Source organism: Macrobrachium rosenbergii, chromosome 23 (assembly GCF_040412425.1).
Source record: "Macrobrachium rosenbergii isolate ZJJX-2024 chromosome 23, ASM4041242v1, whole genome shotgun sequence".
NCBI lineage: Eukaryota > Metazoa > Arthropoda > Malacostraca > Decapoda > Palaemonidae > Macrobrachium > Macrobrachium rosenbergii.
Window position 1 is genome coordinate 22,032,842 of NC_089763.1, and position 25,653 is coordinate 22,058,494.

The 25,653-nt window shown below is 35.4% G+C and overlaps 1 long non-coding RNA gene across 1 annotated transcript; it reads right to left on the reverse strand.

Annotated features, from left to right (window-relative positions):
- Positions 1-6,074: 6,074 nt before the first annotated feature.
- Positions 6,075-18,678, reverse strand: LOC136851364 (uncharacterized). The gene is made up of 4 exons (XR_010856850.1): positions 18,549-18,678; positions 13,231-13,391; positions 12,867-12,968; positions 6,075-7,768 (listed from the first exon to the last, which is right to left on the reverse strand). It is a non-coding gene; the product is annotated as an uncharacterized lncRNA (long non-coding RNA).
- Between the last annotated feature and the right edge of the window lie 6,975 nt (positions 18,679-25,653).

The window sequence follows — 25,653 nt, forward strand, 5'->3', positions numbered from 1 at the left end:
AAGAAAAAGAGGCTGAAACTTTAAAAGATATTTAATTTTTAACGTTTACGAATTATGTAATCTTAGCAAATCTATCGGTTATCGTCAAAGATTTAGGTAATTTCTTTTTCTCTGGGCTCTTTTCCTTCTTCTTTTTTAACTTCTTTTAATGCTTTTTTCCCATTTTAAAAAGTATGATGCCTTCTTTGAAAGGACTTTTTTGATTTGGCCTTGGGGTAGACCCAGGTCCTGATCGGCTGCCCTGCCTGAAACCCCCATTTAACTCATATAACATATATAGATATTGTTGTTACATATATATAAAAGGTATATAGTATATATATATATATATATATATATATATATATATATATATATATATGTTTTAAGCTTTCTCTAGGATTCACTGTCCTGTGGCCAGTTCAGTTCCTCACATGCATTTCCTCACATCCCCTCAGCTAGGTCATTAAGCATATCTCTCTCTCTCTCTCTCTCTCTCTCTCTCTCTCTACATAATCTCAGTTCCCACTCTTGCACGTTCTCTATTGCTTTCTCGCCTAAGTCATCCAAATTCATTGCTACATCTCTTTGTCAGTGCTGGAACATTTTCGTTACCTACATTAGGTCATCTTATATCTGCCTTCCTCAGCTAGAATATTCTCTCTCTCTCTCTCTCTCTCTCTCTCTCTCTCTCTCTCTCTCTCTTCCTTTCTATATTCCTCTGCCTATTTCATCTCCCTCCTCTATCTGCAAACAACTCTCTCATCCATTCCTCTCTCCTCTGTGCCGTGCTGTCAGCTTCTCTCTTCTTTGCAACCTTTGGGCCTCTCTCACTCTCTCTCTCTCCCTCTCTTCTCTCTCTCTCTCTCTCACACACCCATTTTCTCCTGTATATCTTTTGCTGTGCTATCTAAGTTCTCTTTTGGGGGCTCTCCCCTCTCTCTCTTAAGTTATGCTATCTAAGTTCTTCCATTTTGGGGGCCAGCACGCACTCTCTCTCTCTCTCTCTCCTCTCTCTCCTCTCTCTCTCTCCTGGCTCATTACTAAGGAAAATTAATAAATATGAGAAAAAATCCTAGTGATAGGTGAGGAAAAAATCAAAATAAAAACGGCTGTTTCTTTGTTTATAGCTGTACTTGTAGGAAGAACTGCAGGTATTGAATGTTATGATTCAGGTATTTTATAAAATAAGTAATTCCCATACAGTGGTTTTACTTTCAATCAGAAATTTATTTTTATTCAGTATATATAATTTTTTCAGCTAAAAATTCCTCTACCGCCAATAACAAGCGCTTGACCCTCAGAGAATATTAGACTCGTTAGCTTATTTTGACTAGAATTGATTTTGAATTGAATATAGAATTTAGGCTAAAGGCCAGGCACTGGGCCCAGGAGGCCTGTCTAGCGCTGAAAACGAAAATTGACAGTAAAAGGTCTGATAGTAACAGAAGAAAAACCCGCAGTTGCACTATGAATCAATTCTACGAGATGGTGGATAGTGGGATGAAAGAGAGAATACCGAAGCAGGTACAGGTAAAGGACGAGGGTTGCAGCCAGGGGCCGAAGGGACGCTGCAAAGAACCTGGTATACGACCTAGTGCACCACATGAGGTGCAATTGACGGCGCTGATCCACCCACCGGGTATTTTGACTTGATTGATCGTTGCTCGTAGATTAAAGAGTGAATTATATAAGTAGCCCTAGACTTTATAAGAAGTGTCACATGCATTGGGAAATTTAGCAGACAAAAGAAATTTAAGTTATCCTTAGGCTGCGCGTATCGGAAATGGCTGACAATGTCCGATCTGGCTAGTCCCTCGAGGGTAGACAGAATTAAACGGCAGTTAGCATAATTTCCACGTACGTTGCTTATCCTTTACCTGACTCGATCTCGTACATGGAAAGTGTGTGTAAAAGAAAAAAACCAGACGTCTTGGCGTTTGTGTTCAATTGTCCGCTTTTGAGGAGGCGTTTTTGGGTCACGTGTGATAAATGGTGTTGCAAATGCACATGAGACTCAAAAGATGGCTTTTGAAGATGCACAGTTCTGATACCCCCAAGAAGCTTTGTTAAATGGGCAGCAGTTATTTTGAAAATTATGGCTTTTTGAAGATGTTAACAGTTTGATGGCCCCTTAAGAAGCTTGTTAAATAAGTAAAGTAGTTATTTGAAAATTGTTTTGGTCTTAACACTTTGATGGTCGTTTAAGCATCTTGTGAAATTAAAATGGTTATTTTAAATTTTGATGCTGGTTGCTTGTTTAGTTTAATAAATTTGAATGATATAAGTACATCAGCTGTAAATTAAATTTAATGAAGTGATTCAGCGCACTGACGTATTTTATGTACAGACTAGAGCTCTTGTAAGGTCGTAATATTGTACTTTTGAATCCACTGTCCACAATTGACTACCAATAAAAGACATTTTTCTCTTCATTTGCAATGTTTCATTTTATATACCTGGCTTTCTTTATCTCTAAGAATCTAAAGTAATTTTGATATTGTGAAAACCATCGAATTTTGCCAAGTTAAACTGTAAAGTCAGTCAAGTGATTAAAAGTCACTCAAGCTATGACCAGTGAACAAAAAATGTTTTGGCAAGTATTCCATAGATATCTGGCAACTCTCGTGTCTTACTTTGGTCCCATGTAGGTGTTTTCCTAAGAGTTACGTCACTACTCGATTTCTGTCATAGAAAATGGGCAAGGACTTCAGCACTGGCAAGAGAAAATGAGTACATTACGTGGAGAAAACGAGAAAGAAAACGGGAGTACCTCGTAAAGGATAATCAAATGGCCACTGAAAAACTCCACGGTTACAAACTCCACGAACTGACCCCCTTCACTCGAATGAATGGTGGCATCTGCTCAGTTGCCTTCTGCTGAGAACACTCACTCGCCCTCCTCCAGCCCTGCAATGCTGGCTTCGAAGGGGTAAAAAAAAATAAAAAAAATTGACAATAAAAGTACTCAGTGTCTACTCTGATTTTTATTGTTTCCTTGAGCGTACAGAACGAAAGAACTTACATAATTAGCTGTGCAACTTGGAAAGGAACCCCCTGAGAAAGTGCGGCACTTCGCCCTGAGGTTAATAATGAGGTTCTAAGATAACCAAATCTAAAGCGAGAAAAACTGCTCATGGTATCAGACCACTGTGTCCGACATCAAGAGCAGTTTTCCGCTTAGTTTTTCGAATACTCAAAACCCCTCTAGGAAACCCAAGAAGAAGTGCCACGGCTTAAATCAGAGGGTGATACAGCACTTCCTACTGCCCCATCTTTCTTCCCGTAATTGTTTACTTTAAACACAAGTGTATCCATAAATTCTGAAGGCGTTTAGATGGAGCAGCGGAGCTTTGCCTGAATTAAAAAGGGCTGAATATTATGGACAATATTTTATACATTGATACTAATGACTTTGTCACTATCAAAGTACATATGATTTGCTTTCCCTCAAGAACTTTGCATATTACTTATGCAATTAGACAAGTCTTTCTTGTAACGTCTAAGTATTCACAGAATTAGTAGCAAGCTTCTATATTTTTTCCCCAAAGAATAATCAAAAGCTGATCAGGTAAGCATCTTGGGAGACCAGTAAAAAAAAATTACGTTTTATGTAAGTTTGTCAAATATTTAATTTTCATCAGATTTATTCACAAATATAAATACGACATTCTTTAAATATAACTGCTAAAGTAGACAAAGGCTTCTAAAGCTATCGTAAAATTAGACATCAAATGCTCAGTTAATATTCTAACATACATGAAACCTAGTTTTGCTGATCTTGAACTTCAGCGAATTACTGTGGATTACTTAACTCTGTAATCTGATTTTCCTTACCAATGAACGCAGTTAAAAATTTTTTCACACAAAGTACAAGCAACACAGCTCGGAAAAGTAGAACTTAACTACTGAAAAAATCTTTCAGACTCGTTCCACTGAACCCCACATTAACATGAGTAACGTAGGCGGAATCTACCTAGTGCTTAAACTTGAGATTAAAGCCTTTTTATTCTATTCCCCTTACAACCTAATTTCCAGTATTTATGGGAGGTACTAATTTCATTCATTTTTCACATAACAACTGACCACTTTCAAGCATCACCTTATTTCGAATTTGCTTTCACATCCTGTTCATTAACCCTAGACATGGACTATCCACCCTTCTCATTACATGCAGAAACTGCCGCACCTCGAATAGTGATATTTTGCCATTTTAGTTTGTACAGTTTCTCTTATTCCCTAATTAATTTTATTTAACGCTCCTCTGTAATAAATTGCCATTTTATCATGAATGGGTTATATTATTCCCAATTTAAGTATAGTTATTGCTCCTCGGTGAGAAATTACCATTTTATCCAACTTTCTTTTATGGGCTTACAAAAATCACTCAAAATGTGCCCAAATTTCTTTCAACTATGCAATTACGTCCAACACCAAGGCGTGCTGAACTTCCTTACCTCAATCCGAAAACCAAACTACCATAACTAAGATTCCAAAATTATACTCCAGGAGTATCTTAACTATGTAAAATCTTACAATATGAAATTGGGTCTCAAATGAAAAACCCCTTCCGGCCTATACTCGCACATGTGAGATCTGGAGTTCTAGGTACGTTTAAAGTCTTACAGCCAGTTCAATTGAAATTTTAAGCTATTGGCAATGCACTGCAAAAACCTACAGAATTTCACAGCAGATTGATTTGATTAAACGACAAAATTCCCCTATAAAAAGTATGCTTATCCAAACCAGTGACCTAATTGATAAGCATCGTGAACAAACTGTGACAAAACTACGATCATTTAGACAGTTAAAACTGTCAAAAAAGTTAATATGAAAACTATCAAAGCAAATATCAGTTTTGCCATTATTTACCTTGAGATAATCCTTAAATAAGCTCTATAAAGACTTTGGGCATTAAGTTTATTGTAAAGTTTTTCGAAAAATAGCGTCATCCACAGGTCTCAGTATAAAGAAATCTGTTTACCCGATCAACTTTTATATCCTTCAGACAAGTTTTTTAGTTATATCACTAACAGTATTTAATTATGGTTACAAGGTTCTTGAGAAAATATGCAAACTAGTAATGAACACAGTTTAACAAAAACGTACTCTCATTTCATACAATAAAGCAAATCAGCATTTGTGATCATGGTTAAACGAAAAAATCGCGTTTCCATATCTATGCTTTTAATATATCCACTGAAGTGATGTTGTGGCAAAAACATTTGCCCAATATAACAAACAGTTTTAAAAGTCCTTCTTCAGGCCACTGTTCAAAATATATTTAATTCATCTCAGGATTATTTCCATTTTAGTACTTCAACACTGCGGGTGGGGTATCTTGAACATATGCAGAAAAGACTACTATTACATTGGTCTTTAGCAGGAAAACTATTACAGTACCAATTTAAGCTTTTTCAGGAGGCTGCTTCTAGTCTGCAGTAGTTAAAAGATCCAGTTACTCAAAAACGTTAAGGACATTATGCAAACCTTTGGTTACATGTTAAGGTGAAGATGAGATTGTGGAGGAATTACATACTACATTACAAGACTTTAAAGGCGAAAATCCAAAGTGAAATTAAGTAGCGCTTGTATGAAATTTTGAGAGAGTTCGACCTTTACATCAGTGAAATACTCAAAAGATGTATTGACATTACTTACAGGGTAACAGACATTTAAACTGCATCTAAGAAAACTTACTTGATATTCAGAAAAACAAGCTGCCTGTCAAATGCCGCAATATTTATAGTAAAAATGGTATAAGACCGACATAAAATTATTGACTGACATTTTTCTTATTTGATTTTTTTTAAACACGTGGCCATGTTAATGAGATTACTAACAAGTCTTGACAAGAAAACTGATGACTTGTTGGTTGATAAAAACTTACACATGGAAACGCGATGTACAGCTATTTCAATACACATTTCTAACAAATATAGCCTTAGGTTAATTTTTTTCTTAAACTAAGATTGATTTTCAGAAATTAAGTTGAATTACTATCATTGACTTTCGACTAAATTCCAATCAAAATATTGGCTACAGGCTGGTTTACAAATTTTTTAACTCATTTTAACGAGACAAAATCAACCCACTTTTTTTTTTCTAACTTGAATGAATAATCCAATGGAGGCACTGAACTGTGAAATATATGCAGAAATAGCGGAAAGAAAACTTTTACTGGCATAGCCAGCATGCTAACGAATGTTAGTATAATTACTAAAATCAAAGTTACGTAATTACAAAGAGAAAATCTTGCCTACTGATGCTCCACTTCGTTTAACGGAGGCTAAAGTAAAAAGATTATGAAGTACCCAATCACGCCACTTACACGACAGAACTGAAATTCATTACAGTACTGGCATAAACGACTTCCATGTTCTTTCGATTCACTACCTTCGCCATGTTGAAATTAATTTATAACACTAAAACCTATACATATTGAACAGAAATAACAGTAATCTTTCAAGATTCCAGTGCAATGTGCACGAATATTTCCCTAAAGACACTGCAGATCACACACTATAAAAATGCATATAGTTCAACATTTAAGAATAATACATTGACGTTACCAAGGCACCTGGTATTCTACAATTACGAAACCAGAGAGAGAGAGAGAGAGAGAGAGAGAGAGAGAGAGAGAGAGACTGAATACCTAAGCTTTAATATAGATCAGGACTCCCAGATTAGTATGGAAGGAACAGTTGAACAGAGTACAAAAATTTAGATATATTGATTCAACAGTAGCTGGTGATGGAAATTTGTATGCAGATAGAACACACACAACGCAAGATGGGGGGAAAATTGGAGAGGTGTCAGGTGTCCAGTGTGACAGCAGAATAAGGTTAAAGGGACCAGCATTGACAGGGACCAGCATTGATATATAAAGCTGAATCACTGCAGGTAAAGAGAGTAGAACAGAAGAAAAATTATGTGATCGAGATGAAAATGCTAGGATGAAAATGCATAGGCTCAGGAATGAAAGAATAAGAACTAAAAAGTGGTGAAGGCTATCAAATACATTTGAGAAAGTAGGACTTGGTGTGAAGGGTCATGTGATGAGAAGGGGACAATGTATAAGAAGATGCAGATGGAGGTGCCTGGAGGGAGAGAGAGAATGTGAATAGATGTTGTTCAGGATTGGAGAGGCAAATAACTGTCATGCGTGTATGACCAAGCCAGAGATGATCAAAGAGAGAGAGAGAGAGAGAGAGAGAGAGAGAGAGAGAGAGAGAGAGAGAGAGAGAGAGAGAGACCTGCACCAGGAAATCTGCGTGCTGTGCACTTAAGGCTGATAATGACTGAACCTTTTCGCCTCCCCCCGTGCCTCAAACTTTTGTAAATAAATGAAATGGCAAATTAACACTTTGCACTGTCAGTTTCCGTTAAAATATGACAGTATACATGGCCTGGAATCGAACTCAAAATGTCTATAATGGGCGCAAGAAAAGGTAAAAAAATGTTTCCACTATTTCTGCATGAGCGTATGTCTTAGATTAGATGCATGAAATGTTTCCACTATTTCTGCATGGAGAGTATGTCTTAGATTAGATGCATGACTATACAAATGAAAATTTATCTGATAATGTAAAAAAAAAGATATTTGACCATCAAAAACCTAAATTACATCTAATACTGTTTACAATATTGAGTTTTATCTGATAAACCAAATATATTTGATATTGTAAAGTATTCAGGAGCAGTCCTCATGGCAGAGGTGATGCAGTCAACCGATCTTCACATAACTCCATTTCATTGGCGTTTGATTTCCTTGGCCAGTCGGTAAAACCTGAAAAAAAAATCAGTATTAGTTTGATATTCTAAAAAAAATTACCTTAAAAAAAAAAACATTGAAATTATCCTAATTTCCAAGGCACAGGCACCCTCTACATTAGTAAAAACTCAAATGTTTTCTTGAAAATTGTCAAAATTCAGCAACCAATAAAACATTAATTTGTACAAGAATTCGAAACACTGATTTAACACGAATCACATGTACAGCATATATGCTGAAGTAAATAAAAAAAAGGGGGCATAACTACTACATTTCGACCATGAGCAAACCACGATCTCAGTTAAACTTTTAAGTCAGAATTATCGTAAGAAACTAACATAAGGCAATCCTATGAAGACTGACAATATCAGGATGATAATCACAACTAAATTTAAATGACAAATTCTGTAATTCCACTGGTAAAACGAAGAGGGGTGGGGGCAGGGAGGGGAAAGGAAAAAGTGGGGGAAGGTATCTGGGATCCAGCTACAGCATGTACAGTACATTATGGAAATGAAGAGTCCTGATAAGAAAGCACAAAATTTAATGGTATTGGGGAAATAAATCTAAACATTCAAACTTCAAAATATATAAAAGGGAAGGACCCAAAATCTCATTTGTGTAAAAACGGAGGAAACATTGTAACTTTATATACAAAACAGATATGCAGCAACGCTTGAGGATTTTTATGTGAAACGTCTAGTTATGGCACATTCGGGCATTAACTTTGCATAAGTAGGCTGGTAATGGCACATTCAGGTATTAACTTTACGTAAGTAGGCTGGTAATGGCACATTCAGGTATTAACTTTGCATAAGTAGGCTGGTAATGGCACATTCAGGTATTAACTTTGCATAAGTAGGCTGGTAATGGCACATTCAGGTATTAACTTTGCATAAGTAGGCTGGTAATGGCACATTCAGGTATTAACTTTGCATAAGTAGGCCTGAAGATATGAAATACCCTAAAAGAAATTCAGATTGGCCTGAAGATCTTGATATATACCTGGCGATGGATTTAGCCATTAAACGACTGTTTTGGCCTGAAGATTTTAATATGAAATACCTGCCAATTACACAGGCATAAACTTCGTAAGTAGGCCTGTTAGGGCCGAGAATTATGAAAAATCTAGCAATTACAGATTCAGGCATTAAGTAGGCCTTCTGACTTATTTGAATTACCTAGCAAGCTTACACGTAGGCAACAACAGATTCCAGTAGGCCTGATGATTTTATGAAATAACTTGCAAATGCAGATTCAGACCTTACCTTCTTAAGACTTCAAAATTTTTATATGAAATACCTGACAACAGCAGATTTAGGTGTTAGTATCGTAAACAGGACAGATTTATGACAGGTGGAAATAACAGATTTTAGTAGGCCCAAGGATTTTTATGATATACCTGTCAATAATAGGTTCACGTATTAACTTTTAGTCTTGTAGGCCTAAGCAGCTAGCTATAAATTAAGTACATGGGAACAGCAGATTCAAGTAGGCCAGAGGGTTTTTAGGATATAACTGGTAATACCAGTCTTGGACAAATTTTATGAAGTACAAAAGCAGATTTAAGCATTAACTTTAAAATTAGGCCTGAGGATTAAATATGAAATCCAAAAGTAGATTTATGCATGAATTAGTCCCAAGGATACTATATGAAATTCAAAAGTAGATTTAAGCATTAAAATTAAGCCCAAAGAGTTTATGTGGAATTCAATAGCAGATTGTATGCCTGTAGAACTTTTAATGAAACACCGGACAATATCAGATTAAAGTAGGCCTGGGATCTTTTTTAGGATATACCTGGCAATAGCAGATTCAGGTATTAATTAGGCGTGAGGATTTTTTGTAATACCCGGTAATAGATTCAAGCATTAAATTAGTCATGAGGATTTTTTGTAATTCCTGGCAATAACAGGTTCAGGCATTAACTTCATTAAGTAGGCCTGAGGATTTGTGAAATACCTGGCAATAGCAGATTCATGCATTAACTTAAGTAGGCCTTAGAAGTTTAAGAAATACCTGGCAATAGATTGAAGTAGGTCTGATGGTTTTTATGATATATGATATACTTGGCGATATACTTGGCAATAACTAATTCAAGCAGCACTGGTGGTTTTTATGATATACCTGGCAATAACTAATTCAAGTAGCACTGGTGGTTTTTAAGATATACCTGGCAATAACTAATTCAAGTAGCACTGGTGGTTTTTATGATATACCTGGCAATAACCAACTTAGCACTGGGTGGCTTTATGATATACCTGGCACAACTAATTCAAGTAGCACTAGTGGTTTTTATGATATACCTAGCAATAACTAATTCTAGTAGCACTGGTGGTTTATATGATATACCTATCTATAACAAAAGTAAGATTCGCTGAATAGCAACACCAATATGCAGTAATGTGCCTCGCTGTCGAACTTCTCAGTTCCAGAGGTCCTTTATTCCTCGCACCGTTAGACTGGGGAACGGCGTCCCAGATGAAGTCATGCAATTGGAACTTCTAAAGTTCCAGCGAAGACGCAATGCATTACTACCCTAATACTATTCTCTTTGCATTTTAATATATTTTGATCTATTTGTTAATTATTTTATTTTATTAAGTGGGGTCTCTTCTTTCCCTCCTTTTTCTTCTTAATGAAGACCATATTCTTTGGAAGCTTGAATTTCAAGTCAATGACCCCTGTGGGCTTGTTCCATATGAGTAGGCTTCATCTGAATAATAATAATAATAATAATAATAATAATAATAATAATAATAATAATAATAATAATAATAATAATAATAATAATAATAATAATAATAAATAAATAAATAAATAATAATAATAATAATAATAATAATAAGCCAGAGGATTATCATAAATGCAACAGCAGATTTAGGCATTCATTTCGTTAAGTAGACCTGAGGTTATGAAATGCAAAGGATTTAGTCATTACCTTCATTAAGTAAACCTGATGATTTTGCGAAATACTTGGCAATACTCAGGGATTACTTGTGCTAAGTAGGCCTGAGGGGTTTAATACCTGGCGATTGAATCATGGAGGCCTGAGGGATTTTATGGTATACCTGGCATTAACTGCGTTAGTAGGCCTGAGGATATTAAACGCAATAGCAGGTTTAGACAATTTCGTAAGTAGGCCCGAGGATTTCACGAAATGCAATAAAATCAGGCATTAAGTAGATAGGCCTAAGGAATTTTATAAGAAAAACCTGGCAATAACAGATTTAAGTAGCCTTGATATTTTCAGGCATTTACTTTGTAAGTAGGACAGACATTCTTGGAAAATCTATCAATAATAATTTATCTGATAATTTTACTTTATGAAATACCTGGAAAGAGCAATTTCTGGCAGAAAAAAAAAACAGGCAATATTTGTTACATGGACGTCAAGATTTTCAAACGAAGTACCTGGCACTAAAAAAACTGAAGATTTTTTTTATGAAATACTTGGCAATAACAGGGAATTTGAATATAAAATACATGGCCTCAAGATTTTGGGCACTAACTTCCACAAGATAAAACAATTATCTACCAGGATAACTCTGAACGTAGGATTATTAGATGTTATACCAACATTCAGAATAAATCCTTACCTAATTGTCTCACTTGCAAGATCTTGTCAACATAACCTGCTATCTTAATTTGAACAGGTTAACTAAATATTACAAAGACCTTTAGTTCCTGTCGCAATTAAACCTGCTAGCTGTACTAGTGCTCTGTGTTTAGTAATTAGAAGTATGGTCTACTGTAAGTTGAAAGTAATTTCCAATTTATTCCTACATATGGCCTTATTAGTTTATAACCCAGTGATGTAACAGGTGGCCTATAAGCAGTTTTTATCAGCAATAAGGCCATTAAATTCAGTCACAGGAGGTTCCTAAGTAGTTTTCAACAGAAGCCAGTGAATTCGGTCAGTGATATTTCATTATGGTGTAATAAGTGTAATTCATTGACATGCATCTCAAGCCTGAGCAGTTCTTAACTGGCGAAATACTTCAAGAGATGAGGGAATGGAATTTTTTTTTTTTTTTTTCAGGAAACTTCATGTCCAATAAGAATTTATTCCAGCTTTAAACACTGTAAGCAAGGCTTACTTGTGTACTTTCAAATGAACCACACCATACTGCTTCTATAATTATTTGCTACTACTTTGATGTTCAGTCTCTTGCGCAAGTGACTAAAAGGACCAGCTTAATGGTATATTTTAAGTGAAGTTCCCAATATGTACTTGCAAATACAATGCAGACGCACCTAGCTATAAGTTTGACAGCGTGTTTTACACAAGCGGTTCACACTGGAAAAACGCAAAACAAGGGTTACACTGAGTACAGAACCCTTTCATAAACTAAAATACACCGTGGAAAAGAGCAGGGAAGTAACCAAACACTCCACGCCTTTAGGTTATCCTCAAACTTATGACATGTAGTAAATTATTTAAACTAATAAAAAAAAAATCCTCACTGGATCCATATCGTCATGGTATACCTGCATGTTATTTAGGTACAGCGTAGACCTAAATACCAATCTTGCATTCTGCAATATGCTAAATAGTGCAGAGAAACATAGCTGCCAGTTCAGAGCGTTTTACACAAGCGGTTCACACTAGAAAAACGCAAAACAAGGGGTTATACTGAGTGCAGAATCCTTTCATAAACTAAAATACATCATGGTAAAGAGCAAGGACGCAACCAAACACTCCATGCCTTTAGGTTATCCTCAAACTTATGACAAATTATGGCATTTAGTAATGATTTAAACTAAAAACCTCGCTGGTTCTAGAGCGTCATAGAATACCAGCATGTTATATAGCTTACAGAGTAGATTAAATACTAATCCTGCATTCTGCAATATTCTGCAATATGCTGACCTCAGTTCTATATACTCTTAATCGTTGCTCTTGCGAGAATCTAACCTCGTGTTAGTAATCCAAATTGAAGGTTCTCGAGTATCATTAAGCACTACTGTGCTTAATTTACCGTGGTTGACCTATGGTTGATTAACCTTTTAAAAGTTTGACTTATTCCCACTCATGCTCTATATCGTAAACTAGCTTTCCAACAAATACTCAATAGCTTACTTTCAAAAATAAAACCAACATGCAACTTACTTCACATATCTGATGAAATCGTGTCTGAATGATCACTTCAATGAAATTTGATCAAACTTCTTCGGACAGACTTCCATGGATTCATGCTTTGCATCGGCCATTCTACCTGGAATTCCAACATATACGTTAATGAATATTAGGATAAATTTAAATTCTCCTGGCAAAAAAAAAAAAATATGAAATACTCTCGTCCACAGTTAAAATTTTGTTTTTGTAAAGCTTAACTGAACAAAAAGATTCTATTCAAGGTATTCAAAATATGGCAAGGGCTTTAACTGAAAGCAAACTTTATAAAACTACAAGTCCACAGCATAATTATTACATGAAAACCTATATTTCTTTAGGCACCACATTCAAGTTGCACCTACCAATACGCCACGTTACTTTGTTCCCCAAAGCTCTACCAAGCAGCTCATAAAAGAACCAAAGCTGGTCCGAATCTCTCCACCTGTCTCGATTAGCACCAGCTTTCAGGTGGGATGAGTATGCATTCAGATACATGGAAGTATTGCTCATAGTAGGTACCTGAAAAAATTAGAAACATTACTTGGGTGCTACTTTGGCTTATCTACGCGTCGCCTACTCCGAGGTGGTAGTACTAAACATGAATAAAACTCCTTGGGACGCCGTGCTTAGTACTAGCCCCTCGGGAATCAAAGTATTATATACACCCATTTCTATACTGTGTGGTCGACAAATTAATAAACGATACCTTCGCGAGGCCGTCTACTTTACATTTACCATTCGGTGCTTAGTACTAGGACCTCGGAGTAAGGGACGCGTAGATGAGCCAAACTAGCACCCATTACCTGTTATACGAATTGTAATTATACGAATTGTAATAACAGACAAGGTGACATGGCAATACTGTAGACGAGTCTAAAGTTATTTTTGTGAAAAATCTTTTATCAGGTAATCAAAAGGATCCCAAGGTCATACTATAGAGTTTTAAGTTTAAAAGAGCAAAATATTTTTTTACTAACTCTTCAACAAGGCATATAAAACAGTCCAGGTCTAGAAGTCATGGTAAACATTTTATTTTGACTCGCTAAGCTTGATAATGGTTGAAGTAATAAGGGCATTATTTCAAAGTGCTTATCAAAGTTGGTGCCAATTAAAGTTAACCATCAAAAAAAGTTAATTTTAACAGCTTTTTATAACAAAAACATTAGGATGCTGATGCAATCTTATTTCACTCAACCTTTTAAACTTCACCAAAACTGAATACTATAACTAGAGCGCCTTGCAACATGCTAAACAAAATGAATTTAATAAAAATTTATTTCTATTTGAAAACTACAGAACATTCATTGTAAACTGGAAAACTAAAGACCTGGCTGCAGTTTAGCGTAATTTCTTTTACAAATTATTTCACTAACTTAAAAATGCAATACCCAGTAAATATGTAGGCCTGAAGATTTTTATATAAACTCCCTAAGGAAAGACTAATGCCATACCTTTAAGGATTAGACGTGAGGATTCTTATATAAAATACCTTGTAATAGCTGATTCAGGCAATTTAGGAAGCAGGACTCAGGATTTTGTTTCAAATACCTGGCATTAAGAGAATCTGGAACTAACCCCTACAGAGATACAACTGAACCGTTATTTACTGAGAAATCTAAGCGTGTGATTATTAAAGGTTACACATTTTTAGAATTATGACAGCTTAATTGTCAAGCATTCTCAAACAAAATGAAGTCATAATATCCCGCAATACCTAAAGTTCTACCTAAGGCAGTTTCTAATTTTATGTATAGCCTGGCCATTCAGTGGTAAATAATTGGATGCCCTTCGACATTTTCATTAGCAATAAAAGGCAGCCATTTCCATTTATTATGGTCTGTCCACACTAGCGGGCATGTCCGTCGGGTACTTCCAGCTGTTTATATTTTCTCTCGCTTCTGAAGCAGTGTTACTGGACAATCGCATCGTTCTAGCTCCATACTCGGTCGGTCAGTATTGTGGAACGGGTTATGGGAACAGTGTTTGCCCGTTGGGCAGTGCCCGCTAGTGTGGACAGAGCTTTAAAAAACATATTAGCACTAAGCCACTGTCATCAGCAATAAGATTGTCAGTTCTGTCAGTGATATTTCATACGCACTATAATTGGTGCCAAAAGCGTAATTCGGTAAACTCTCTTATGCTAACGCAGTTCGAAATACCTCAAGAGGTGAAGAGGGAATGGAAGGGAGAAAACTTTCAGATCCTTTACCGTTGATACGAATATATTCCAACTTAAGGCACTCGTCAAAACTAGGCCGCGAACTTTCAAATATAGCACGCCCTAAAACTTCATCTGAAATAACATACTAACACTGACATTCAAAGTGATACGAGTAAGTAAAAATACTACTAGTTTAAGTCTAGGTTTTTTTATGCTTTTTTTAGGTTAAGTTCCTTACAAGCAAATAAGCTAGAGAAACCTAGCTACCAGCTCAGAGTTTTTGCAGAAGCTAAGCTTAATGGAAGTAAGCAGAAAAAGTAGTTACACTGTCAGCAGAATCCTTTAATATAAACTATGGGGAAGATAATTGAACGAACTAAATACTTAATGCCTTTAGGTTATTCTGAAACCTAAGTACCTTATGACAACCGGTAATTAAAACAAGCTTACTGATCTTATCTTTTTGGCTGTTCTTGTGAATCAAATCTTACTCCACGTAAGTAACCCAGACTTAGAAAGATTATACGATCTTGCAAAAATTACAAGATCATTTCAAATACCATGGTACTACTGTACTCTCGAATAATTCACTCTGATCTATGGTTGATTAACCTATGAAAGATTTTCTACACTGAATGACCTACTTCGAGTTCCATATCTAGCATTAAATTGTACTAAATCGTAAGACCAGTTTGCCAGCCAATACTCAGTTTATCTAATAAAACCAATATGGGTTCATACTTTGTCATTCTACCTGAAACTGAAATAGTATGTCAGTAAATATTAGGATCCATTAAATTATCTCCTGGCACTAATCTTAAAAAGTATGAAATAGTTCCTGCATGGGATAAGTAATTCTCACTATATTCGAAAGTCAGTACTGTACAAGGTTCAGTCTGCAGGTACAAAAAATTAAATTCACGTATTCAGACTGTTCGAAGGCCTAACAGTGCAAAATTTATAAAACTATAGGTTCACAGTACATTTTGTATTAATGAAAATAATGTAAATTATTGAGAGTCTTGTGCCGCAGTCAGTATCACCTTTCAACACGTCACGCTACTTGTTAACCAAAGCTCTACTAAGCGGTTATTTAAAATAAACTGAAAATCTCTCCATTTGTCACGAAAATTTCATGTTAGATGAATGTATTAAGATAAATGGAATTATTACTCAAGTTGAGCATTAAAAAAAAAAAAATTCTATTTATATGGTAATAAGTATGGAGACGGTAATGCTCTATACCGGGATCCTTCAATTCTTTTTGTAGGCAAAACTTATGTCATAAAATCATAAGGATTCGGAGGTTACATTATACAGTTTACAGGGACAATGTTTCGTCTTATAAGAGTTTCCAACAAGGCAATATGTGCAACTAATTAAAGTAATTAGGGTCTGCAAGTTCTAATTAATTTTCACGTTATTTTGACTCCATAAAATACTAGGGTCTACAAGTTCCAAGAAGTGTTAGTTATCCCGACTCGGCTTCTTAAAATACTATGTAGTCGCTTCGCCTATACGTGCCGTTGTAATAGATCACAGAAAAATAATAGTTGATGGTTGTAGTAATCGAGACATGTCATTTGAAAGTTATAGATCAAAAAAGTTAAATTCTCGAGTTCCCTTATAAAAACCGGACAAATTCTGAGATGCCAGCGTAACATTATTGCACAGAATAATCTGTTAAGCTCTCCTAAAACTGAATTTCAAGTCGAGAGGCCATACGGAGAGGAAAACAAAGGAACTGTATGAAAGCTACCTAAAATATTCCTAGATTAAAACCACCACTCAATGAAAACTGGAAAAATTAAGACCTTCCTACGTGGCATAAAGTCTAAAACAAATGATATCACCAACTTAGTCCATGTTTTATCTTAACTATCGCATTCTTTGCAATTAATGCCATAAAAGCACCTTTCAATGAGTTAAAAATTTACCCATGCAATTTCTTAAAACTGTCTAACCCAAAATCTTTTAATGCCGCCTAGTAGCGAGTTGAACTTAGTTACCAAAAAGTTGCAGACACTTCCCCGAGACCCTTTTATTCACAATTAGGCTATGGCCTTTGAACAAGTCATCTAATATATTGCTTTAAGAGGTTATCTTTCATTACCGCTGTTAAAGATGTATTCAGTAACAATGAACAATTCTAAAATTCTGTACTTTTGACACTAAAGAACTAAAAGTTACACAACTGAATACCTAGAGAAGCCATTTTCGCATTTTATAGTAATCACTATTAAATTTAAGCAAAGGGGCAAAAGCATGTATTACAATCCAAGTTTAGCAGTACTTACCTCTTAAGTTGTATAATAAAACTCTCGCGCTATAATTCAGGACTTAAAAAAAAAACTATCAAACTCATCAAAGCTTATCAGTTTGCTTGAATAAAGCAAAAGTATTTGTAAGTCTACACACACCACTGTCTGGATATATTACACATCACTATTACTATATTTTTGCCAACCCCCCTGTACGGTTGCAGTTTTAGATTTTATGAATGTTTTTAGATTTATGAAAAAATCTGGACATGCCTTATTTCCTGACTAAAAACCATGATTTTCCAGTAAGACATTTTTGGTTTTCAAACTAATAAAGTTGAATAATTGCTTAGAGACTTTGCTGACAATATAACCACTAACGTGGCAAAAAAACAAAAAATTAATCTTATGCGCCAAACTATAGCAACTTTGCAGCAGCAAGTTTAACACTAGTTGAGTACTGAGTGCTGTCAATATACTTCTATACCATAAAATTAGAAATTGACCAATGATCACTAAAGCAATAGCCACTAACTTCATATTAACAGCACCTCAAATTTAGTTACTACCTCATACGCTTTCAGATAAAGTTTCCTATATACCTGCTCAGGAACCAGAAAAAATTATGCATTAGCATCAAAGGAATGTCACACGGGCAACTAGACCCTTCCCCCCAAAATGTGCCCCACGTATCCAATAAACTATTCCCATGAGCTAACGTCAAATTAACCTAAAACTACTATAAAATGTAGTTAAGAATTCGCTTGCGCGTGATTTGTAACTTCATCGAAAACTTGCTACTCAAATTCTGAGCAGTAAGAAGCTTTAATTCATGGAAATACAGTTCATGCAAAAATATCACTTATTGAGACTTCATATTTGGAAGCCATTTAGTTTTCCCCACTAGACTGGTATGGCATCTCAAAAAATTCCAACTTTAAAATTCATCACTTTCAAGTGCTTTGCTGACACAAACGCCAGTTAAACCGACCCACATTAAATGAAAATCTCTTATCCACTCTAACCTAACTCTTGATAAGGTTTCATAGTGAAACCGACAAAGCAAACACATTTTGCTTCAGATTTAAGGAAATCGCAGGGAAAAACTTAATTCACATACATGACAAAGTTATGGCCATTGCCCACTGTGCAGCTCAGCATTTCACAGCACATTCAGTCAAAATCTCATCTATTAGAACTCCAAATTACTCTCAAGTGACCAGATACTTGAAAGTAAAAAAGAAATCTGCTTACCTTGGATCTCAATATTGTAACACCACATAACACCAATTTTAATATATCCAAAATAACAGGTAAATATTTAGAAATCTATACTTCTAACACTCCTCCTATTAAGAAAATGGACCCCTTTCTGAAAATTCTCCTAGAACCGTCTTACAATCCCAAGGACTCTAAAAACTAGGCATTCAAGTATAACAAAGCAGAAAACGCCATCTATTGGCAAGTATAACAAAGTACAAAGCGCCATCTATTGGCAAGTATAACAAAGTACAAAGCGCCATTCATTGACAAGTGTAACAAAGTAGAAAATGCCATCTATTGGCAAGTATAACAAAGTAGAAAACGCCATCTATTGTCAAGCATAACAAAGTAAAAAACGCCATATATTGGCAAGTATAACAAAGTAAAAAGCGCCATCTATTGGCAAGTGTAACAAAGTAGAAAACGCCATCTATTGGCAAGTATAACAAAGTTGAAAACGCCATCTACTGGCAAGTGTAACAAAGTAGAAAACGCCATCTATTGGTAAGTATAACAAAGTAGAAAATGCCATCTATTGTCAAGTATAACAAAGTAGAAAACGCCATCTATTGGCAAGTATAACAAAGTACAAAGCGCCATCTATTGGCAAGTAACAAAGTAGAAAACGCCATCTATTGGCAAGTATAACAAAGTACAAAGCGCAATCTATTGGCAAGTGTAACAAAGTAATTAGAAAACGCCACCTATTGGCAAGTATAACAAAGTAGAAAACGCCATCTATTAGCAAGTATAACAAAGTAGAAAACGCCATCTATTGGCTAGTGTAACAAAGTAGAAAACGCCGTCTGCTGGCCAAAGGCACTACAAAAATAGCAGAACATGAGACTTCCACAACCTATGAAAATCTTTGTATTGCAATTTGTTTCAAACTATCAAAATGTAATAGTTTATAAACCTTCTTACAGCTAATTGTTAAGCATAACTAAACAGAGGGAGAACAAATAGTAATTTTGCTTAAATCATTTCATAAAAAGAGGAATTGTCTTTCAAATACTGAATTCATCTTCGTTGCTATACAGAAATCCCCAAGGTCCGTTAAAATTATAGGATTCAGATTTACGTTAGTTTCAGGTTTCAATTCAGGATGTTACGTAATCCGTCATGCACCTCATTATGTTATGTTCTTCTAATTTTTTTTTTTTTATTTATGCTGTCTCACCAGTGACGTTGAAATCTCAAAACACTCCTTTATAACAAAACTTAAAACCACGATAGAATATTTACAGCATTCAATGACGAACTTTAACCCAAATTTACATAAATTTCTGTGTGCACATATAAACGTATACCCGTTGGACTAATAACAATACTTCTTTTACATTTTCCGATGCCTTCAGACAGAGGATTCAGAACTGAATACTATAAATATCACTTTAAAAAGGGAATCCTAAGTTTCTTTTTAAGACATTCTCTCCAAAAATTGAGACCTCAGTCTCTCATGTCTTCCCACTTCCTGCCTGACATCAGTTGTATCCAACAATGGTATTCTCAAGAGAAGATCTTCCATTCTCGTCTGTCGACATGAAGAAATGAGTCTAAAATATCCTGCCAACCGCCCCCTCTCCTCTCTCTCTCTCTCTCTCTCTCTCTCTCTCCTCTCTCTCTCTCTCTCTCTCTCTCTCTCTCTCCACTATCCCGTGAAAAAGTTTTATTTTGGATACACATGGAATCGGTGATATTTACAAATATAATTTTTCACTTTCAACCTGGGAGTTAGTTTTGTATAGATGAAGCTCATAATAACGCTACTACTAATACTACTAATACTAATACTAATACTAGTAGCTCAGTGAACGATTTATCACTTCCTTTAGGCCCAGAAAACCTTCATTCCGTGACTGAATCAGCAACACTTTAAATACTTATTAAAACAATATCGGTACTTGCGTTCCACAACTGAGCTAAGTAAGATATCCTTAGCAGCTACTGACACAAGCTTAAAATCCTCTCTATCATAATAAAGTGCTTATGAAAATGGCGAACTGTCTTTCTCCTTATATACGCAATAAACAAGTCTATTTCTTATTTTATTATTCACAGCATTTTTGTACCAGTATTTTCATCCACACCCCAGACTGCGAGAGCAGGATCGTTCAGGTAAAAAATTGTCAGATAACTTGAAGCATATTTCAATTTCTTTTATTAACAGCATGAAAGGATTTGTGTATACCTTTCATTTACTCTCTGCCTTTCGCAAAGTCTCCCTCAGGACGGCATTTTAGTCTTCTCTCTCCAGTAAATTGAACTCTTTGCCATCGCTGTTGACTGAAATCCGCGTTTTTGCTGCAGCTGTCTAATTGATGAAATTGTTTTCCTGGAGTGATTCGGAACTGTACTGTAAAAAAGTCATCGGGAAAGTAAAACGATAAAACAGATAATATATATATATATATATATATATATATATATACATATATATATATATATATATATATATATATATATATATATATATATATATATATATATATATATACATATATATACATATATATACAGTATATATGTGTGTGTGTGTGTTTTATCGTTTTACTTTCAGGATTCGCTCGCATATTAAAACACGCATCATTTATCCCTAACCCCTAAACAAAAGTTACTAAGCGACAAAAAAAAATTTAAAAATACACATTAATTTTTGCCTGTACCGTGTGTGTGAGTGTGTATGTATGTTCATATATATATATATATATATATATATATATATATATATATATATATATATATATATATATATATATATATATATATATATATATCTCCCCATCATAACTATCACCACCTCACCGGGAATCATTTAACAGGAGAAAGAAAAAGACTGAAATTAAAACAAAAATTTCATATCATTCACAGAGCACTAATGTTACAGAAAAATTTAAACAAGCCGAATTTTATCTCACTGAATGCTTTTAACATGAATTTAGTCTCTGTCAATTAACCTTCCAGAAGGTAATAACATTGGCCTTCAATTACCTAACGAAATAAGTAAAAGGAAATTCTCATTCCACCGCATTCCCTGGATAAGCAAATTTGGAGGAGAGTGACTTTGAAATTACACATTAGTACCAACCAATCATTTTAGAGGGTGAGGTTTTTGCACCTTCAGTAGCGTGTACACACACACACACACACACACACACACACTCACTCACTCACCACACACACACACGCAAACACACATTCACGTAGAATACTTTATGGAAATTGTACATTAGTCCCATCCAATCACTTTAGAAGGCAAACTTTCGCACCTTCAGTAACGTACATACAAACGCACACAAACAAAACAAACACTTCAGGTAGCATACTTTACTGAAATTGTACATTAGTCCCAGCCAATCACTCTAGAAGGCAAGGTTTCGCACCTTCAGTAACGTACATAAAAACACACATACCCCCACACACACACAAACAAACAAACACACACACACGCACACAAACACACACTTCAGGTAGAATACTCTATGGAAATTATACATTAGTCCCATCCAATCACTTTAGAAGGCGAGGTTTCGCACCTTCAGTGACATACATACAAACACACATACCCACACACACACACAAACAAAAAACAAACACACGGACACACAAACACACACACATACCTCAGGTAGAAAACGTGCCCGTGGTTGAGAATTTCCCCCTTGCATAAATAATACTGGTTTAGAGGGTTGGACGATCTAGTTATTGGCAAGGGGAAGTTTTTGACAGATATGGGGAAGTTTGCCAAGTTTGTCATCTCTTATGGATAAAGAAAAGGGGGAGGGAAGCCGGAAGAGATTGAAATGAGGTCGAGGCATGAAATAGGAATCGGAAAATAAATTGGATATTAGGATATGCGACCGAGGTGGAAGTACAAAACTGGTCAGAATCAAAAAGGAGTTTCATTTATATATTGTAACATCAAGGAGCCGTATACTTGCTGCGTTGATAAACCTTTATAAAACTTATATGAAACACGAAGCAAACGTACATAAAACTTATATGAAACTTGAAATGAACGTATATAAAACTTATATGAAACTTGAAATAAACGTGTATAAAACTTGATATGAAACTTGATATAAACGTATTTAAAACATGTATGAAATCTGAAATAAACGTATATATAACATGTATGAAACTTGAAATGAACGTATATAAAACTTGTATGAAACTTGAAATAAACGTATATAAAACGAATATGAAATCTGAAATAAGCATGAATAAAATTAATATGAAACTTGAAATAAATGCATATAAAACGTATATGAAACTTGAATTCAACATATATACAATGTTTATAACACTTGGTATACACGTACCTAAAACGTACATGAAACTTGATATAAACGTTTATAAAACGTATATAAAACTTGGAATAAATGGACACATAGGAATTTTTTTTTATTTTGGTAATTCATGATCATAAAAACTTTTGTTATATACCTTATTATGCATGATGTTAATGAGCCAAATTAGTTTTGTAATTCTCTCTGATTAAAAGTGTACCTCGCACTCAATGCATTTCTTTGTGCCGCCATTCATGACTCCAGGTAAAAAAGTCACAGAAAAAAGTCACAGAAAAAAGTCACAATAATCTTTCCTAGATAGTGACCCCCAAGGGTTTTAACTCGGTAAGTGGTCCACCTTGGCGGCGTGTTTAGTACAAGCCCGTTGGGGATTTCCGTATAAACAAAAACAAAAGACTGTAAATATCATAAAGATAATGACCCCCAAGAAATATTGTGACTTTTTTTTCCTAGCCAAAATTGTGCCTTTTTTTCTGTGACTTTTTTTCCCTTGGACTTTATTACCGGCACCGCCATTCATTACTCTAGAGTTGTTGATGCATTAAAGTAATAATTATCTATAAGTAACATATTGTGATGCATATATCCAAAACTAAACTCGCTGTCTTTCTTTCCAATGGTGTCATACATCTCAGGCTATGAATTTCCCAAATCAGAAATAGACATTATATTCTAAAAGAAAATCCACTGTTCTACTGACATCATTAACACGAAGATCATTCTCATTGTAGGTCAAAGTCCTCCTGGGCCTTGAAAGGCCCATAGGGCCGGCACTGAACTCCGGTTTCTTAGGCCGACAGCCTGTGGGGGAGAAGTCCAGTTGCCTAAGACACGTGGCCAGTGTGTCACTAGGCCCACTGTTTAACCTCCCAACTCGAGGGCTGGTACCGAGGGCTGGTACCTATTTTCTTACAAACTTTTCCGAGTTTTCAGACCACTAGGTTGGCGGGCCACCGGGTTTATGCAATTGCGCCATCCCCAAGCCACCAGTGAGCGGCGGGATTTGAACCCCGGTCCTCTCGACTGGTAGACGAGAACGTTATCACTATGCCACCACGGCAATACAGATTGCATCAAAATGCTTACCAGTAACATCCCATCTCTCATTCGCTCTTATCATAAATATAATGAAGACGTTCAAATCATGGGTAATTATGTAAAAAACATTAATTAAACATAAGACCCTTAACCTCCTTGCCGATGTTTGTTTTAATCTTAAATTTTGTTCAAGAACTTGGATTGGCTGTCAATATGGTTTTAATTATTGACTGGTATTGTTTATTTCACCTGAGTAGATTAAGCAATAATGCCTCTTCTAAGTCTGATAGAAACGAATATTTATAGAGGGTATTTATAGTAAGAAATTCAAAATTATTTTCTGTAAATCTAGCATTGTGCTTAGAGGTGCGGTATACTTCAGTAACGACAAGAACATAAATAATAATAATAATAATAATAATAATAATATAATAATAATAATAATAATAATAATAATAATAATAATAATAATAATGTTTTTTTAAAAGAAGTTATTCATATACCATCCATTAATATGATCGTTTCCATTACTCTTTCTCAGAGATTCTTCTTTGGACTCGATTTATTTATTTGTCTGTCATGCAGAAAGCTTAGCGTGGATATTTACGATAATATTTCCGAAGGTGGTTCTCGTTGCTGACAGCAAGTGTTCTTGTTGAAAATTAAGCAGGCTGTATGCCAGCACGGGCTCTTGTTCTTTGAGCAAGTCGTAATTCTCAGCAAAGGATCGAAACCCTTAATTACCATTGCCGTAATATTTGGCAATTAAATTGCTTCATTATTCTTGCTGTAATTTTTAGAGATTCCAGCTCCTTTAGCAGCTTTTCTCTTGTCATCTTTGCCATATTATCCTTTAAGAAAAAACTCAAAGAAAGTGCGCAAGTAACAAAGTGTCAAAAAAAGTGCGCAAGTAACAAAAATGTCAATCATTATTTTCCAGAATGATCAATGAGACAATCATGCCGTCATGCCAAGCCCTGGTGCAAATGACGTGAGAGAGAGAGAGAGAGACAGAGAGAGAGAGAGAGAGAGAGAGAGAGAGAGTATTAGAAATACATATTTGTTGAACATCATCTCATCTTGATCTGCCTCCCAACTGAACCACAAATACTGTTTTAATATCGAATTCACTGTACACCCAAGAGGAATTATATTGGATAAGCGAATCCTAGCCGGTGCAGAAGCACTTATCAACATAATCCACCTTGCATAATTCCCAGGGTACAGTGAATTCGACATTATAATGTTATTTGTTGCTTAATACTTGTAAATATGAAAAAGTCACTCAGGTATACGAGACAAAAATTAAGTTGCACTTACGAGTATGTCTGATGTTACCTCTCTCTCTCTCTCTCTCTCTCTCTCTCTCTCTCTCTCTCTCTCTCTCTCTCTCTCTCTTCTTGAGGGAAGACGATTTTTCAGTTCATTTCATTGTTTCTACAATTAGAAGGCTTTCAGTGAAAAAAAAAATTATAGGAAATCGACAAATTTATTAGGTCACAGCCATTGCAATGTTTTTTGCCTAGACTCTCTGACTCTCTCTCTCTCTCTCTCTCTCTCTCTCTCTCTCTCTCTCTCTCTCTCGTGTGTGTCTCTCTCTCTCTCTCTCTCTCTCTCTCTCTCTTCTCTCTCTCTTGTGTGTGTGTGTACGTGAGCGTTCATTCTCTCCCAAAATATTTCCTGTACTAAACATTATTCTTTTTCTCATTACTAATCTCAACAGCTCTAACACCCATCAACTAAATATG